This window comes from Aquarana catesbeiana, linkage group LG02 (assembly GCF_042186555.1).
Source record: "Aquarana catesbeiana isolate 2022-GZ linkage group LG02, ASM4218655v1, whole genome shotgun sequence".
NCBI classification, from domain to species: Eukaryota; Metazoa; Chordata; class Amphibia; order Anura; family Ranidae; genus Aquarana; species Aquarana catesbeiana.
The window spans coordinates 426,871,278-426,890,833 of record NC_133325.1 but is presented as its reverse complement, the minus strand read 5'-3'; positions in this window follow the sequence as shown (position 1 = coordinate 426,890,833).

Sequence of the window (19,556 nt, the reverse complement as noted above, 5' to 3'; positions counted from 1 at the left end):
TTCCTAAACCTAATATTTTGTTGTACTTCTTTGATTTCTTAAACTCTAACCATTTACCCCAAATGACAGTATATTTTGCTAAAGTAACCTCTCCTAAGTGCATTGTCTCTTTCATACTCAGGATTTTTTGTGTTCGCCAGAGCCTGAGGATCAATCTTTTAGCTGCATTTTGATAAGTGTGTAACTAAGGATATCTTATATTCTGCTATCGACTTCTCTGTATTATGAAAACAAACGTCTCCATGGTTCGACCGGAAATGGTCTCCGGTTATATCATAGATTGCCTTAACAATCTCCCCCCAGAACACCTGTATCTTTAGGCAGTCCCACCAAAGGTGCATGAAGGTACCTGGCAAATTGCATGCCCTCCAACACAGTGGAGATACATCCGCCCAAAACCTCAGAACCCTCAGCGGGGTCATATACCACCTTGCAAGGAGTTTAAAACACATTTCTGTCAACTTAGCATCAATTGAGGAATAGCATGCTAGTTTCAGAACCTTCCTCCTCTGATGCTTGTTCAGTTCTACCCCCAGGGCCTGCTCCCATTTCCTGAGATACAGCAGTTGTATCAGTTCTCTTCCCTTCACCAACACCTTATATATTTTTGAAATACTATGCTGAGTACTGGTAGGGGAGTTAAACAGCTTCTATACTGGTCTAAGCTTATCTTTTCCTCATAGTGGCCTCGGAAATGTTTGTGCAAAGTGATGCATTTGTGCATGTCTACATTTATCTAATGGCATATTACCCCACGTTTGCTTCAATTTAAAATAAGTGCATATTCTATAGGAATATATAGGGCCGCTTTCTTGATGGTCATAATAGTGTGCCATATTTTTGATAATGCTTGTTGAAATAGCCAACACAGGAGATCAATTGAGAGAGCTGCTTAAACAAGGATCTTCATGGCAGAAATTTTCAGGTAATATTTTAATGAAATCTGCATTTTTGAAAATATTAGAATGGCTTTTAAAATCAAATGAACATGGTCTTGTATATAAAATATATGTAAACCCAAAACCAAAAAAGTCTGACACCTCTACCAGCCTGTGGTTGGATAGAATAGTGAAAGAAAAAGCAGCATACTCTGCTCTCTCCTTTTGTCAGCATGTTTCTTGTTGAAGCATCTAATAAGCTCATCCTTTTTGCTGAAAATAATAGATGGTAGCGGAGATTCCTTCATCCTGGCTTCTTAGTATGGAATTGAATGATTTCTCTTTTTCGAGAGAAATGTAATGGTATATGGCTATCTTTGCGCTGTGGCTGTGGTTAAGAGTGTAAGCAATAGCTGAGAAAAAGATACCATTCTTTTTCAAGCACCGCTTTATGCATTGACATATTTCCTTTAGATCTAGGTCCATCTGGCCAGTATGATCACCTGCTAAATAAGCAGCCTAAATAAGCGCCACTAGGAAACATTTAATAAAGCAAAAATATGGACATAAAGTTGCAATGAAAATAAGGTAAGTGTTCACACTTGGCTCTGTGTGATTCGAACAGTAAAGGGGATTTTTTCCAATGTTCAAAGGTAGTCAGAAAGGAATATGACTTAATTTATGGGAACTTAATACTTCTGGGATGAGCCAGCCAAGGAGCCCACTGTCTGTAAAACTTCTCTCCCATTAGGTGAGATTTGGAGAAGAGATATTCCATGTGGCAGTGTTCATTTAAAGCAGAAATGAGGGAGGTAGCCGTTGGTGGGAGTGGATCTTTCCAGGCATGAGCTATTACTATACATGCTGCAATTAAGATGTGTTGTATTGTTGGTATGTATGCTGTGGGCCAGGGGTAGGCGTCAAGGCCGAAGAGAGCTATTTGTTGGGTCAGTTGTCTGTTAGTATGAGTCACATCAGCTATTAAAGCAGATACTGACTTCCAGAAAAGGACTATGAGGGGGCAGTTCCACCATATATGAGGGATGTCCCCAGTGGTATCTCAATTCTGCCAACAATTTGGGGAGCGGGATAGGAAAATGCATGCCAGTCTGTCAGGCGTATAGTACCATTTGTGGAAATGTTTCATGGGTGTTTCCCAGTGGGATACATTTTTGGAGAAGGTAGTAGGAAGCCGAAGAGCACGGTACCATGCCTCTAGAGGAAAGGACATTTGTAACTTTGATTCCCAGTATATCATGCTGGTGGATTTACTTGTGGCTGTAGGTCTAGAAAGAATGTTGTAGACGTAGGAAATTCCCTTGGTTTTAGTGGTTATTTGTTTTTAGTATGCATGCAGGACACTCAAGACAGCTTATAGGTATCCTCAATGAACCCTGTCAAATGCCTTCTCTGCATCAAGGGAGATCAGCAGAGAAGGCGTTCGGTGGTACTCGGCCCAGTGGATGAGGTCTACATAGCGGCGAGTTCCACCTGAGGCCTGGCACTTGGGGATAAATCCAGTACGAGTGTATGAGTTGAGGCATGTGTTTGGCAAGGGGGGTAGCTAGTAATCTGGCGTACAGTTTGAGGTCTGTGTTAAGGAGGGAAATGGTCCGATAATTGGCCGAATCATGTGGGGATTTACCGGGTTTGTGAATAGTGGTTATGACGGCTTCTAGGGATTCGGATGGAATGTTTCCAGTAGCTAGGAATCTATTGAGGGAGTTACAAAGACTAGTTGTTCACAATACGTTTTGTAGTAATCATTACTTAAGCCATCTGTGCACAGGGCCTTGTGTAGAGGAAGGTATAGTGGTCTGGACTTCTCGTGTTGAGAAGGGTTGTGTGAGTGCTGTTACTTGTGTGGGGGTCAGAGATGGAAGATTCATGGGGAAAGGAAGTTCTGATTCGATGTTTGGTTGGGTTTGGGCTCATAAGGGGAAAGGCTAAGGTTATATAGTCTAGAATAGAAGAAGCCAAAGCAGTTGGCTATTACTTTGGAGTTGAGGAGTCTTTGACCCTGGTAGTCTAATAGGTAAGGGATTTTGGACTGGGCTGCTCTGCGTTTGTATTGTTGTGCTAAAAATATCCCTGCTTTATCACCCTGGGAATACAGAGGTGAGTTTTAATTTTCTCAGGTAGAAGTCATAATTATTCTATAGATAGGAGCTCAAGTCAGACCTAAGCTTATGTAGTTCAGCATGAGTAGCCTTTGAGGAATTTTGCTTGTTACACGTTTCGAGGGTTCTTATGTAATCAAGAAATATGTTAAGGGTCGCGTTGCATTTTTTTCTCTCTTGCGCTCCCAGCTTCAATAAAATTCCTCAGATGACAGACTTGTAGGCATTCCACAGGGGGGTGGGGTTAGCAAAAGATCTAGCATTAAGGTTAAAGAAGTCTCTAATCGCAGAACCGACCTGCTCCCTAATATCTTTGGTACTTAGTATGGAAGAGTTCAATTGCTACAATTTATGAGATGTGCTGGGGGAATAATACAAGGGTGATAGATACAGGGGCGTGGTCAGACCACGATATTACTCCAATAGAGGAGATAGAGATTGACTGAAGTAGTACTTTGGAGGTCAGGAACAGGTCGATCCTGGAGTAAGTCCTCTGGGAATTTGAGTAGAATGTAAAGTCCTTCTCAGTGGCATGTTGACCCCCCCCAGGGGTCATAGAAATCTTCTAAGAGTACTAGAGAAGAAAGGGCAGTAGATCTTCTCCTCTTTGGAGTGGAAGAGTCTAGGGAGTGGACTATTACTTCATTAAAATCACCGCAAATAATGAGTTGGTCTCTGGGATAGTGTTGAATTTTTTGCATGACAGTTTTGTAGAAGGGTTTTTGATGGGTATTAGGGGCGTAGATATTAATGATAGTCAAAGGTTTGTTGTTAAAAGAGGCTAATAGAATCAGTAACCTGCCAGAGCAATCTTGTTCTATGTCTGACAGGCTCTTCACGTATGAAGACAGACACAGCACCTACAGGTCTATGACTGGGCACTCTTCGGAAACACCTCTCTTCTCCCTCTATACTGCTTCCTTGGCTGCCAAATGAAGCCCGCAGTCTGCAGTTCCCTCAGAAGCCTCAGCAACAGGTACACCAGACTGTCCCATTCCTACAAGTAGGACTCCTTGCACACACTCTCTTGCTGCCATAGAGCGCTCAGATGTGAACCCACATGGAGTTTAAGAGAACTAACCTTTCTACACATATTAAATCTCCCCACTAGCCACTCCTTCCCATGTGAATATGTGTTGGTCCATGTGTCTACACAGACTGGTTTTCACCTTTTTAAAGCTCTGATGAAGAGGTTATCCTCGAAACGCGTCAGTAAATATTATACATTTGCCCCCATTCGGGCATGTTCCTCTTGTAACACTACAAGTGTATGTGTGTATATATATATATATATATATATATATATATATATATATATATATATATAGTGTAACACTTTCCTACAATACGTAGTATGTTTTTATTCCTCACATGTATGTATTTTATCACTTATAATTAAACTGTAGAATTTGATGCTAGTGTTTGATCACGCGCCTTCCACCCTTTCTTCCCACATTATCTTCTTCAGACCACCCCGGGTCAGTCTAGGCAGTGGGACACACTAGATCATCTTCTCCAGTCTGGCCATTACAACAGTACTACGTACTCATACCCACTACACCCTCATGAGCGCAGGAGTTTATCTTGATATTTTTTTTCTGTTTACACGGTTAAGGATACACTAGAGCGGACTGCAATCATAACCCCTCTCACTTTTGGAAGATATGTGGGAATAGCTTGTGAGAACACTGCGGGGTGGGTTGACCAAGGAAAAATGTGTTTTCTGGATACATAATATATCGGTGGGTTGGGCAATCGCTTCCCTCTATAATAGGGACTGCTTGAATGGGCTATTCAAGCCTTTGACATTGAAGGAGGTGATTTTGAGTGACATGAGTTCTAATATAAGATATGTCAAAGTGGCACAGAAAGTAGGGGGTCCAAGTAGTCGCTAAAAGTATAACATATGAGTCTCAAGGACCAAAATGCAGCAGTAATGTTTACAGATATACAGAATAGATAAGGAAAATTATGTCTACAAGGTATCTATGTATGTTGTAGAAGCTATATAGGCTTAGTCAACAATGCAGTCTCAAAACGATAAAAGTATACTAGAGTAACCTGAGAAATGCTGTGTGCTTTGCACACAATAGCAGTAGGGCACGGAGAGTCAATGTGGAAGCAGCTTCTGCACAAGTGTATGCATAAGGCATCCAGCTAGATGTAAAGTTGACCAGGGTAGATTATCCCTGGGTGGTGGTAAGGTCATAAACTAGGGTTTATTCCGCGTGTCCCACGCGTTCGAGATTTTGGCAGAAATCTTCTTAGTGAGAGTCTTTGGTGGTGGGTCAGGGAGTATACTCCAGTTGTGCAACTGTTAGATCCCATCCTTAGGGGTTAAGATAGAGATTTGCTGATGTTGGTAGGTGACCAACAGTTTAGTAGGAAACCCCCACTTGTACATGATCCTATGCTCCATAAGGATGGAGGTAACTGGTGCAAATGATTTGCGTGCCTATGCGGTAGTTACCGAAATATCGTTATAGAGTGAGATTTTGGAGAACAGATCACGGAGAATACTGCATAATACCTTCAGGCAAAATTGCTGAATGGCCTCAGAGTGTTCATCCTGAACGTCCACAACAGTGTTCTGAGCAGTTGTAGCTGTTGATAAGCGTTGATCAATGTGGTCAGTGCGTTCTTCTAGGTAATCAACTCTGTTGTGTAGATGGTCAATGGAGGTTTTACATTCTCTCTGCATATCAGCCTGCAGAGAGAGTAGCATTGCTTTAAGAGAATGTTCTGTTGCAGGATTATCTGTAGTTGCAAATGCTGCCAGAGGCTGAGTGGGAGCAGCATCAGCCGTGGGACTACAAGGCTCAGTGCCATACTGTCTCTTCACTGGGGGAGGCTTTGTAGGAGTGCATGCTGGCGAGATGGCAGATCTCTTACCTCTGTCAGTAGAAGAGACCAGATGGGGTTGTTGCTCCTCTGTCTCTTCCATCTCTGAGCCCTGATTGGTGTTTGAGGCAGTCACAGGCAGTGAGTTCGGCGGCAGGACGATCCTGTCTGGGTCGACGCCATCTTGGCTGGGAGGGCCACATGTAGTAATCCAGGTGCCTGCATGTGCCCGTCCATCAGGATCGCCCACGTGTCATAATCCGGGGGTTGAGCCGTGTCTGCTTCCCCTATTCTAGGGGAGAGAGGCTCGGATGGGTAGCTGGGTAGCGCTGTGTAGCTCTGTGGATGAGCAGAGCTCCATGTTCAAGCAGCCATATTTGTCTGCAGCCAGGCCACGCCCTGTAATATATTATTTTACAGACATTACAAGTTGTAGTTACACAGGATTGCCATTAGATGTCAACACAAAGATATTTATACATTGCATATAGAGTCGGGCAGAACATCCTCCCTCCCCCCGGTTTGGTTCACGCCAGAACTCTCGTACATCGCAAAAGTTCGGACCCGAACCCCATTGATGTCTATAGGACCTGAATTTGAGAAATCTAAAGTCCCCATTTTGAAGGCTAATATGCAAGTTATTGGCCATAAAAAGGGTATTGGGGCCAATGTACTGCCCTGGGAGATATGTATCAATGCAAAAATGTTTTTAAAAAAAGATTGTTTTTAGTATATAGACACAATAAATGTGTTAAATCAAGAAGAAGTGATTTCCGCAAAATTCGCAGAGCTTTTTGCAATATTTATTAAAATTCATGAGCCATGTTGATTGTTATCACGGTTCTCTGGCCCTGTACTTTCAACCCAAGTGGCTACTATTGGAGATATCAAGTGTGCAACTGTAGGCTGCTACAGTGATGTTTTTTTTTTATATGAAGTTTTAATAATATTTATGTGAATTGTTACAAATAAAACTTGTTTTTTATCAGCGGTGCCTAGTCCATGTTTCCTTCTTCTATATACAATGTTCCATAAATTAGGATGTGGCACTGAGTTATCTACAACATACACCCACAGTACCATCCTGTGTCGGTGTATTCATTTTCAAAAAGAAAAAACAACAAGAAAAGAAAAGGGGGACCGAAGAGGGAGCAATAAGCACCTCAATACCACAAGAAAGAACAAAATCGAAAACAATAACATATGTATCATCATAAAATAATTCAAAGTAACAACAATGAATTACAGCAATTATACTAAAAGAATGAGGAAGTAGCCACAAATAACATACCCGGAGCTTCGAGACTGGTCAGATTGTAACATAGTAAAGTGAAATAAAATTGAATAAAACTGGATCCAAAGACCACGGACCCCGAGTATGTGAAATTTGTACATGTGGATGAAAAATGGGAGGACTCATGGATCACTTATTGACTGAATATCATTCATCATAACCTGAGTAGGGAAATTCAACTGAAAATTCTATTACATGAAAACTAATCATTCACTGCCTAATTATAATAATGGCTCACATCACACTCAAAATTGACTCTGGAGGGAATGCGAGCCTGGAGCTGAAAGATCCAGAACACTTCCTTCCGGCATAGCGTTCAGAAGACATCACCTCTCTTGGGGGCACATATTTTTTCAATAACCTGAACCTTCATGGCTGAGGTATCCACAGCATGACACCCTCTAAAAGGTTTTGCTATATTAGTTGTTTCATTTTTTTGCACACTAAAAATGTGTTCGTAGAAATAATCCCTTAATCGTCTTGTAGTCCTGTCCACATATTGTATGTGGCACAGGCTGCAAGTAATCAAGTAAACCATTAGCTGGTGTTACAGCTGTAAAATCTAATGTCTCACTTTTTGAGTGGCTGAGGCTTGGAATGTATCCCCCCCCCCCCAAATAAATGTGGCTGCAACATGGGCAGTCTGTGTCCCACATTTAAAATTCCCTTTAAAGTGCAGCCAGGTGAGTGACTGCACCTTCTTACTGTGACTGAAAAAACTATGCGGACAATGACTGGCCCACAGTGGGTGCTCTTCTGGGCACCATACACTCCATATTTTATAATGTTAGCACAGGGCTCATCCATACTTAAAATGGGTAAATATTTGTTAATAATCTCTTTAACCTGGGTGAACTCTGTGCTTAAGGTGGTAGAAAGGGTTAATTTTCTATTGTGTAAATCCTTTATTCTTTGGAAAATTAATGGACTCCCATAGGTTGGCGTGTAAATTGCCATCATCCTTGAAGGAATTTAAAAATAGAAAACCTCAGAAATGGGATTTTAAAGGCAATTTTAGACAAAAAAAAAAAGAAAAAATATGTATATAAAAAATATAAATTTATTCATACAAAAAAGAATCATAAAAACAGCATTCTTATGGAAACAAACCACAAGAAAAACACATGTACATTCATTGTAAATATTACACAGTGGTTGACAGAAGTGGTGGGATCCTACAACATAAACTGAACCATCCAAGCAATTGGCAAAAGACGGTAAGTAGTGGAAAAGCTGACGCGTTTCAAACAATGCATAACTTGTAATCTTCATCAGGGTGTGTTACCACCTCTGAAATGTAAAATATAATATAAATGCATTGGATACAAGGTTATATTCAGCTGTTAAATAGAGAATACATTTTGGCGTACAATGGACACCTATCAATACAATAAACGAACTTACATGTCAAATAAATTGTTTTGGAGAAAATGTTCCTTCAACACCAAAGATCATCCTGGAGGTTTGAAAAAGCCTTTCATCACACAAAGGGGCCATAGGGTATGAAACCCAACAAGGGCGTCAAAGAGAAGGGAGATAGAAAAGTCGTTCCAACCAAAAAAACAGGAAAACCTGTAATCAAAATTTTTGATTTAATTGAAGAGTGCACATGGACAAATGCGAATGTCTCAAGGGGACAGATAAGGTCCCCCAGGTGAGGACCCCAACAGGGAAACTGTAGCCCACCCACCAAGGAGGAGGCTGCATTCCCGGGAGCACCCCACACCGACAGAACCAAAGCCTGCACCCAATGAGAGACATACATAAAGAAAAAATTTTAAAAATTCAATATAGGCCACACTTACAGATTGTAGTCTGGTAATCTTAGAAGGGACACCTAAATTGCAGTGGCCCCTGCAAAAATTATCCCAGCACAATCCGGCAGGGCAGGCCGTAATCCGACGTGGGCTATGTCGTACAGGCGGACCGATGCGGCCACGCCATAGAGATGATGGTAATGTCCCGGATGTGATGAGGCACAGTGTGGGGCTCCGTAAAGGAGGCAGAGCCCCGCCACCTGAGCACATACCACACAAAGGGAACCCCCATAAGGACGAAATCACGCCGCAGGTGGAGAAAAAGCACAATAAGATGCCATTGATCTAACATATCACCGTCTGCAAAAAAAGCAGATTGACGTCACAAAAAAAGAATTAAAAAAACATCGCCCTAGAGTCCCTGTTCACTGTGAGGTGCACCAAAGGAGAGAATTCCTTCAGTGTCCCAAACCAATGAGCCAGGGGAACCACAAAGTGCCCGAGGGTGACCCGGGCAACCAAAGGGAAGCCCCCAATTAAATCTGGAAAATGCACATCCCAGATTGGGGGTCATACTCCTTAAAAGAAAAACTAACTGACAGAATTAGCAGGTTAGAATTAAGGGGAAAAAAAGAAAATGAATGCAGCCACCATATGTAAGTACAGGTAAGCTACAATATTATCAATACACTTTAATGTATATCTATAGCCAAATTTTTTTTTTTCTAATTTACTGTATATTTTGGCTTTTGGAACAGTAGAGAATGGTTAACACCTTTTTTTAATGCCTGTGTCTTGGAGACACAATAAGAAGTGAGAGGAAATTTTTGTAAACATCACTGAAATATGTGTCGTTACTGGAAAAAATCACCCCCACCTTCAGTTCTGATGACAATCATACAGTTCTCTTTTATTCCCAGTGACAGTGGTAACCAAGACCAGGACTTTCTGTATATTATATTAGTAAACACTCCAGCTGGCTCTTACAGAAGGTCCACAGGACTTGGGGACCGATGGACTGCCTTTGTCATCTGCTTCCACTACTGCTGCTGCCTCGCCTCAAGTAATGTTGCCATTGTTGGTTCTGCAGTCCGTTGCTGGTTCCCAGAGTCCCATATTAATTGGCTTTAGAGGGACCGCACTTAGATTCCCCCATTGGGACCAGAGTAGAGTTGGCGCACAGGGAACCCTTTGAGGGACCTATGCCTACAAGGGATACTGTACCTGCCGTATCTACCCCACCTAAGAACCTCTCTGTATTTGCTGCTGCTCTGGTGGAAACACTGCCTGCCTGCCCTCCCAGGACAACTTTGGGCCAGTCAGGTCAGAGCTTGTTTTTACTGAAGTTGACAGCTGCTGCCATCCCAGAGCCAGTCAGCTTTCTGTCACCTGCCATACTGGATGTCTGCCCATCAGTAGGGGATCCTCTAGCTCAGGATCCTCTAATGTAGTCTCCTACCAAACCATTCCCCAGCACTTGAGGAGACCAGTCTTCTTCTTTTTTTTTTTTTTTCTTTTTTTTTCCACTTCAGCAACCGTTGTCAAGAGGCTTATTCAGCTTAGTATTCATTCACAATCTCCTTCATGGTTTCTCATCACAGTGGTAAATGCTTTTCCTTTTTTTCCTTTCATTTTTTTCACAATAAACCACTTTATTAAATTTTCTTTCTTACATATCTTTTTTCCTCTTTTTCCCCTTCCTGTCCCATTTACCCTTATAAAACTTTAGTGAAACAGAAAACGAGAGGATAAATAAACAACATCTAAGCGAGAGCAGTAAGTCCATAGACAATAAAGTAGGAGCCCAAAAAACAAGAAATGAATCTAGAGGGTTCCCCACGCCCTACTCCTACTATCAAATCTAGTGTTATACAGATTAATATAAGTATCATAATTACTCCCTTCCCCTACCAGCACCCCCCTCCCCTACCAAAGTACTCATAATTTAAATACATATCCAAAAAGATTTTTACCAACTAAACTTCTATTAGCTATATTTTATCTTATTAAAACAACCACCCTATAGCACCCAATACTATCTGGCAGTTCGTTTCCCTAAAGGACTGGCATATGCCGTATCTACCCCGCCTAAGAACCTCTCTGTATTTGCTGCTGCTCTGGTGGAAACACTGCCTGCCTGCCCTCCCAGGACAACTTTGGACCAGTCAGGTCAGAGCTTGTTTTTACTGAAGTTGACAGCTGCTGCCATCCCAGAGCCAGTCAGCTTTCTGTCACCTGCCATACTGGATGTCTGCCCATCAGTAGGGGATCCTCTAGCTCAGGATCCTCTAATGTAGTCTCCTACCAAACCATTCCCCAGCACTTGGGGAGACCAGTCTTCTTTAGCTGACAACAGTGAGGATGAGACTGTCGCCTCTTCTGCTTCTACGTGGACATGACAATGAGAATGAAGGAACAGACCCACGCATCTGCTAAGCAACCCCATTCTCTCGGAACTTGCATCCATGCACTGGATTCATTCCTCCCACCCATTCATGCTAATGTTATGAGTTGCAGTATGTACCAGGGCACTTGTTCTTGCAACTAGAAAGAGAACTTCCTAAGCTCTATAATAAGGCTGTATGGGAGCATCTTCAGATACTGGAACCCTTCAAAATGAACATACTGAAGCAAAGTTTCACCACCTGTATAAAGAGTTGAATGTTGTTCGCCATATCTACATGGACAGGGTTGAGTTAATGAACCCAGGCCTGAACCGTCTGGTTGTTCACCAAATTGGAGGAAAGCCCCCTTTGACAAGATCCTTTCAGTTGCCCAGTCAGGGTTCCCGGTGGGGTCTGGAACCTGTGGATCTTTATGGACTTATAATTGCCAGTAATTAATTTACTGCTCTTTTGTGGATTATTACCAGATTATGCACTTTAAGGTATTGCTTGCTACCTCTTGTAAATTACTGCCTCTTTTGGACTCTAGCCTTGAGAAGGACTCTTTATGGATATAGCCATCTGCCTAAGGTACAACCACTTTGATGAGGCGCTAAAGAGCTTTGTATAGGGAAGTGTGTGGAAGATGTCTTTGGGAACTGTTTTTTTGCAACTACCTCAGTAAAATATCTTTATTTGTTAATCTGAACTGCCTAGTCTCTAAAGGGGCGCATGCAAGGCAAATTAAAAGAACAGGGCTCACAATAGTGGACTGAATTTAGAGAAAATACAGTACAGAGGTCTAGCAAGCAGAATGCTGTCCAGAGAAAGCTGGACTGCTGTTGCTAATAGCTACCATATTTGTGTCACATGCTAATACAGCTAACCAACCAGGAAATGGGTGACATGTTAAACATGATGGTTACTCTGGTAGTGAAGGGGTGTTATGTTGGGCCCTGTCCCTAGGAGCCAGTTCCCCACATACTGGGAATGACCCAGTGGCACAGAGTACCTAGGCAACCAGTCTGGAGTCACAAAAGTGAAAGAGAGGTGGTATGGGGGCTCTGGGAAGGAGAACAAGCATGGAGTTATGGAGCAGCTTGTTTCCTGTGTCCAATAGTAACATAAGGAACATTGTCATTGGGAGTAAAGTGACGGGATTGTTGAGTTCCTGGAGAGTGGTACATTCTCCGTGGTACTGGCTCAGAAATGTTGCACACTGGAAGGGAGAAGTGTTCTCTAACCTAAGTTGCGTTGTTAGTGTTACCCATGTAAGATTACAAGGAGTTAACTGTGCAAGTGTATCGCTCGCTTCTATGTCTGGAGTCTTGCCTTAACTACTTAGTGACCAGCTGCCATCGTTATACAGCGGCAGGTTGGCTCCCCTGTGCAAATTGCCATAGCTGTACGGCGGCTGCTTTAAGGGGTATAGAGGGCACGTGCATGCCTCCCGCGTGACGTCGGACTCGATGCACGTGGTCGGCGACCACGATGTCTGCCGTTGACCTGCGGACACTCCTGAGAGAGACAGAATGAGGATCTGTCAATGTAAACAGACAGATCCTCATTCTGTCAGGGACATAGAAAGAGATCTGCTGTTCCTAGTAATCAGGAACAGCGATCTCTCTCTCTATTCCCTGTCAGTACACTGCCCCCACACTGTCCCTACAGTTATAAACACCTTCCTAGGAAACACTTAACCCTTTGATCACCCCCTAGTGTTAACCCCTTCCCTGCCAGTGACATTTATACAGCAATCAGTGGCTATTTTTAGCTCTGATCACTGTATAAATGTCAAGTGTCCGATATGTTGCAGTCCCACTAAAAATTGCAGATCACTGCCATTACTAGTAAAAAAGTAAAAAATAAATAAAAATTCCATAAATCTATCACCTATTAAGTAGACGCTATAACTTTTGCGCAAACCAATCAATATACATAGAAGAATACATACATATTGGCCTAAACTGATGAAGAAATTTTTTTTTACAAATTTTTGGGGATATTTATTATAACAAAAAGTAAAAAATATTGTTTTTTTTTTTCAAAATTGTTTAAAGCACAAAAAATAAAAACTGCAGAGGTGATCAAATACTACCAAAAGAAAGCTCTATTTGTGGGAAAAAAGGACGTCAATTTTGTTTGGGTACAGCATCACACGACCGCGCAATTGTCAGTTAAAGTCAGTTACGCAGTGCCGTATCGCAAAAATGGCCTGGTCATTAAGGGAGTAAATCTTCCGGGCCTTAAGTGGTTAATGTTGATTTCACATAACCGCAGCTCTGGCCTAAGGTTTAAGCATTGGCGAGTACAGTTCCACATTATCTCCACTAGGTTGCCTTAAGCCTCACCCACAGTACCCACAGTATCCATAGACAATTGTTGCCCAATATAGTTACTACCGATCAGGTAACAATCATGCCTTCCCTATAGGCAATTTTACATCTGCATTCCCTAGACTACCACACATTGCCCCGTTTATAATCCACCACTAGATGCATACACATGTCTTATGCCACGTACACACGGGCGGACTTTTCAGCATCAAAGGTCCGACGGCCTTTCCTCGAATTCGTTCCGTCAGACCTTTGCTGTCGAAAAGTCCGCTTGTGTGTACACGGCATTACAGTATATGCATATCTATATATGGAAGATGTAATGTGAATGTGTTATTGCTGGATAGCAGTAAACAGCCATTATGGCCCTATTTTTTGCTGTATGTAGCAAAATGTATCAGTTACTTTTAAGTACCCTTTCATGCATACAACCAGAGTATTGAAGTAGCTTGAGCTAAGTTATTTGAAACGTGCGCTAAATAATGCTGTAAAATGTATTCTACCTAAAAGCTAATATTTCACAAACAAAATCCATCTGTCACTGTTCTCACTCTATCTGCGTCACAAACTATTTTAATATTGTATTATGAACCTGCTGGCTGATAATGCAACAGTGAAAATGACAGTGGAATGCAATCCCTGGCAGACAATTATGAGACAATTATACACATTCATATGCAATTGAGGTCACTCTCTTCCTTGTTCTAAACTTAACAACTTACACATCCTATTCTGTGAAATCTAACAAGGTTGCACTAGTATGCTGGGTTTGTCATTTTTATTTTATTTAATTTGTTCTTCAGAAAAAGATAAAGCGGCCTGGATATGGTGTTACCCCTTGAAAAGATTCACAGATACTGTATAACTATGTAAGATAGGGGCCCAGAATCCATCCTTAAAGTGACACTGAACGATAACCTTACTCTCCAAAAATATTCCATAAAAACCCACTACATAATAGTCCTATAATTTATTTTTCATTATATCATTTCTTGCAGTGTTCCCCCCCCCCCTCAATTCCATTTGTTTGGAACGAGCAATGCACACTGGTTGCAGTCATGTGAAGTTGGATTACAGAAGGAAAACAAATTTGGGGGAGACTGAGAGCAATTGAAGAAACGTTTCTGAGTTAAACCCACAACAGTAAAATCCGCCTGTATATGCAATAAAGCATGCTATACTCACGTGGAACCAAAAGGGTTAATCCTCATCATTGTGTAAAAAGGCTGTTTGATCCTGTCTCCTCTGATTCTCCCATTCTCCCACTGTCCCAAATCCATTTCCTGATAAGACAGAGCCTTGGGGGCACTCTGCACATGCTTAGTTTTGTGTGCATTACTAGAGAGTTTTTTTTCTTGGGAGGGTGCATGTGATCAGCACAGGGCCAATCAGCACTGTCCAGACACAGGGTCAGGGGTCCTGAAGCCTCATAGGACAGTCAGAGTAGAATGAAAAGTCCTCCTACAAGCTTTGACCAGACACTGATAGAAGCCACAAGACTGCTATATACTGCTCATGAGAAAAGTTATTTAGCAGTATATATTTACTAAATAATTGCAATTCCATGTTCTGTGTACTGTGGGAGACCAGATATAGTGAATGCAGGGTCTTGGGTTTAGTAACACTTTAAGAATACATGCTCTTTTTCCTAAAACAGGGTTCACTATCACTTTAAAGTGACCCTGTCAGACTATTAATTTCAACAGAAATCTCCCAATGAGATTATTTATGCATTTAACATATTTTTGGCTTGTTATTTATTTGTAAAATAAATAACATGCCAAATAACTTTTGGATGAAGACATGCAAAAGTCCTAAGACTGCTACTTGGTATCATTATCTTGGATGTGATGTTAGCAGCCTCAGTAGACATAGAGCTGTCACTCATGTAGTCATAGGCGTGCACACAGGGTGTGCTGGATGTGCCTGGGCACACCCTAATCCCCCCCTGTGACAGCCAGGGCTTTTTTCTAGGGAAAATGCTGGGTTTGCTAATGGACACTCATTGGCAGTGACAGTGCTGCCAGTGAGACAATTTTGATTAGTAAATATATCCCCTAGACTCCCCTTATGAGAACTGCAGCCGCTGAGTAAGTTGACAGCTGGCCGCATTTCCTGATGCTGCCTCTATAGTTCCGGCAAGTGATCTCTTACTGTAGGTGGCGGAGTGATACAGCTGCACTCCACCTGCCCTCCAGTGTCTCTTCTGCTGCCATAGGATAGGAGGTAAGCAGCATCTAGTTGGGAGCATGGAGGGTAGATTTCACTTAAAACAAGACTCTGCCAGGAGAAATCCCCCCTCCCTCCCCCCTCCACTGAACAGGAGAGGAGAAAGGGCTCAATCCTCTCTGGCTCCTCCAGCCCCCATCCCTGTGTCTGTCCCGCCCACACTGCAATCCTTGTGTGCAGCCTGTGTCTCAGAAAAGAGATGTGTGGGGGGCGGGAGAGTTTAGGTAAAGCAGCTGGAAAATCCGTGGGGGCTGCTACACTGATTGTCCTGTGTGATCCTATAGATACCAGCCAGGTGAGTGAGCAGTCCCTCATCTCCCTCCTTTCTCCTTTCAAGATGTCAGGGGGCACTGTGCCATGCTCTGATGTCAGGGGGCACTGTGCCATGTTTTGATGTCAGGGGGCACTGTTCCATGTTCTGATGTCAGGGGGCACTGTGCCATGCTCTGATGTCAGGGGGCACTGTGCCATGCTCTGATGTCAGGGGGCACTGTGCCATGCTCTGATGTCAGGGGGCACTGTGCAATGCTCTGATGTCAGGGGGAACTACTGTGCCATGCTCTGATGTAAGGGGTACTGTGCCATTCTCAGATGTAAGGAGGCACTGTGTCATGCTCTGATATCAGGAGGCACTGTGCCCCTCTATGGCCAATCTGGTACTAACTGACACTGGCTGGCGGGGTCACGAACTGACACTGATGTCACTAGTGCAGTGATAATACAGTAATACAGTGATAATACTGCACACTGTACTAATGACACTGGCTGGGAAAGGGTTAACATCAAGGGGTTAACTGTGAGTCTAACTGAAAAAGTGTGCTGCTTTTACTTACTAGTCTGGCTGTTTTTTCTTCCTGCTCTTCAGGGACAAGAAAGGACCAGATCACTATTCCTATGTACACAGAGTTCTGTGTGTTTGGTTTGTGTGAAATATATAAATATTTATATATGTGTGTATATGTATGTATATATAGATATATATCTATATAGATATATATCTATAAATATATCTATAGATATAGATCTATATCTATAGATATAGATATAGATCTATATCTATAGATATATATCTATATTTGTAGTCAGAGTCTTCGAGTGAGAAAGTGATAGTCCTAAGCACCAAGGCCTGAGGTGTGCCTTGGCCTGACTGGTCAGTATGCCTGAAAAGAGGGCATACCCTGAATGTAAGAAAAAGTAAAAGTAATATGAGTATGAGTATGTATGAAGAATGGGGGAAACGGGTGGGTGGGAACCCAGAGATGCCGACGAGCCCTGGCCTGAAGGAGGCGGAGGCTTAAGTAGCCCTCTCAGCCTCCTCCCACAAATACAGGCTAGCCTCCAGCTAGCCTTTACACTTGTAGTCAGAGTCTTCGAGTGAGAAAGTGATAGTCCTAAGCACCAAGGCCTGAGGTGTGCCTTGGCCTGACTGGTCAGTATGCCTGAAAAGAGGGCAAAAGACACAAATTTAGGTGAAGAAGGGAAGGTAACAATCGATCAAGAGTAGTAGCGTGCGCCCGGATGGCAACAGTATGTATCCGAAAATCCGAAAAGTGTCCCCTATGACCGGAGAAACATTCCTCCCCCCCGACTTGGTGATGAGACAGAACCCCCTACAGACCTGTGAAGCTACCAAGAACCCAACTAAACATCCCGTGAATGATTGGACAGGGCCTGAAGTCCGAGACGACCCAGAAATGAGAATGAACTGCTTGTAAATGAGGATGCGTGGGGGAAGGGGAGCAATGGCTGCCCCGAGGAGCCCCTGCAAAATGAATGGCCGAGAAGATCGAAACTACAAACGGACACCAGTGAAGTGCTCAGTGAAACCCCTCCCAAGCCCTGGCCTGGCCATACTGGTATGGGGAAGCGCGAGGGTGAGTGCCAAAGAACAACTGGTAGGAGTTCAAAATGCTAAATACCTGAAGGATGTGATGGAGTAGGTGGATGAGGCCCATGCACTATGGCAATAAGTATTGACAACATGGAGAAACCGTGCCAGACACAGAATACTGGTCCCACCTGATGCGATCGGGTCGTGCTTCAGCCTGTGACCTGACAACCGAGACTAAAACAGAACCGAGGAAGGAGGGCCAGACTCCACCCCAGGGAAATAAGTCCCATGGCATGAAAACAGTCATACCAAAAGTGACTGAAACCCCCCCCTACCTGGAACCGGCTGGGGAACAGAAAAGATGACCGGACTGACGTCCCTGAGCAGTCTTCAAGGCCACATCCTAGACAAGATCCGAGCCGAGAGTGGAATCCAGAATCATGATGACGTTTGCCCAAACCTACCACTTAAGGACCAATAAGGGGATAACGAATGCCAATACAGCCCAACCTGAGAACATGCACAAGAGAAATAACAGACAAGACAAGAGAACAACGCCCCTCTGTGTCTACTTAAGTATGAGCGGAAATGCCAAGACCACTGCGCATGAATAAACCTGATGATGGACCCCCCCTCGTGTGAGTAAAGAGTGAGCCCGAGTAACCTGCTGCGCAGAGACAGGTAATTAACTGAAAACTCAGGGCTGGTGCACCCACAGACCGTGGTGGGTAATCATACAGGTGTGGTGAATGAACGTGCATCGTATGACGTATGTTATACGGGCGAGAAGATTGTGGTCAACAATCATTAACAAACAAAACCTCAGCCCGTATGGATCTGTAGACGTGACAGATCCTGACATGTGAGCCCTAGCTACCTGACGCAGGTACAACCATGAACAAAAAACTGAGACATGACAAACAACGAAGATGAAACAGCTACCGGAGTATGTGCTGTGACTGAACAACGATGCCCCTCTGAGAGATGCTGAGGCTGAACACTGAAACAGAAACGTTAGGGCAGAAACATGAGCACAATAACGCTATGACAGAAATGCTGAACTAAATGCTGAGACAGAAACGTGATGACAGTAAAACCCTGGGGCATGAATGTAATGACAGTAAAACCCTGGGGCAGAAATGTAATGACAGAAAATACCTGGGGCAGAAATGTAATGACAGAAAATACCTGGGGCAGCAATGTAATGACAGAAAATACCTGGGGCAGAAATGTAATGACAGAAAATACCTGGGGCAGAAATGTAATGACAGAAAATACCTGGGGCAGAAATGTAATGACAGAAATACCTGGGGCAGAAATGTAATGACAGAAAATACCTGAGGCAGAAATGTAATGACAGAAAATACCTGGGGCAGAAGTGTAATGACAGAAACCCAGGGGCAGAAATGTAACGACAGAAACCCAGGGGCAGAATGTAACGACAGAAACCCAGGGGTAGACATGTAACGACAGAAACCCAGGGGCAGAAATGTAACGACAGAACCCAGGGGCAGAAATGTAATGACAGAAACCCAGGGGCAGAAATGTAATGACAGAAACCCTGGGGCAGAAATTTAATTACAAAAACCCTGAGGCAGAAATGTAATTACAAAAACCCTGGGGCAGAAATGTAATGACAGAAACCCTGGGGCAGAAATGTAACGACAGAAACCCTGGGGCAGAAATGTAACGACAGAAACCCTGGGGCAGAAATGTAACGACAGAAACCCAGGGGCAGAAATGTAACGACAGAACCCAGGGGCAGAAATTTAATGACAGAAACCCTGGGGCAGAAATGTAATGACAGAAACCCAGGGGCAGAAATTTAATGACAGAAACCCACGGGCAGAAATTTAATGACAGAAACCCAGGGGCAGAAATTTAAT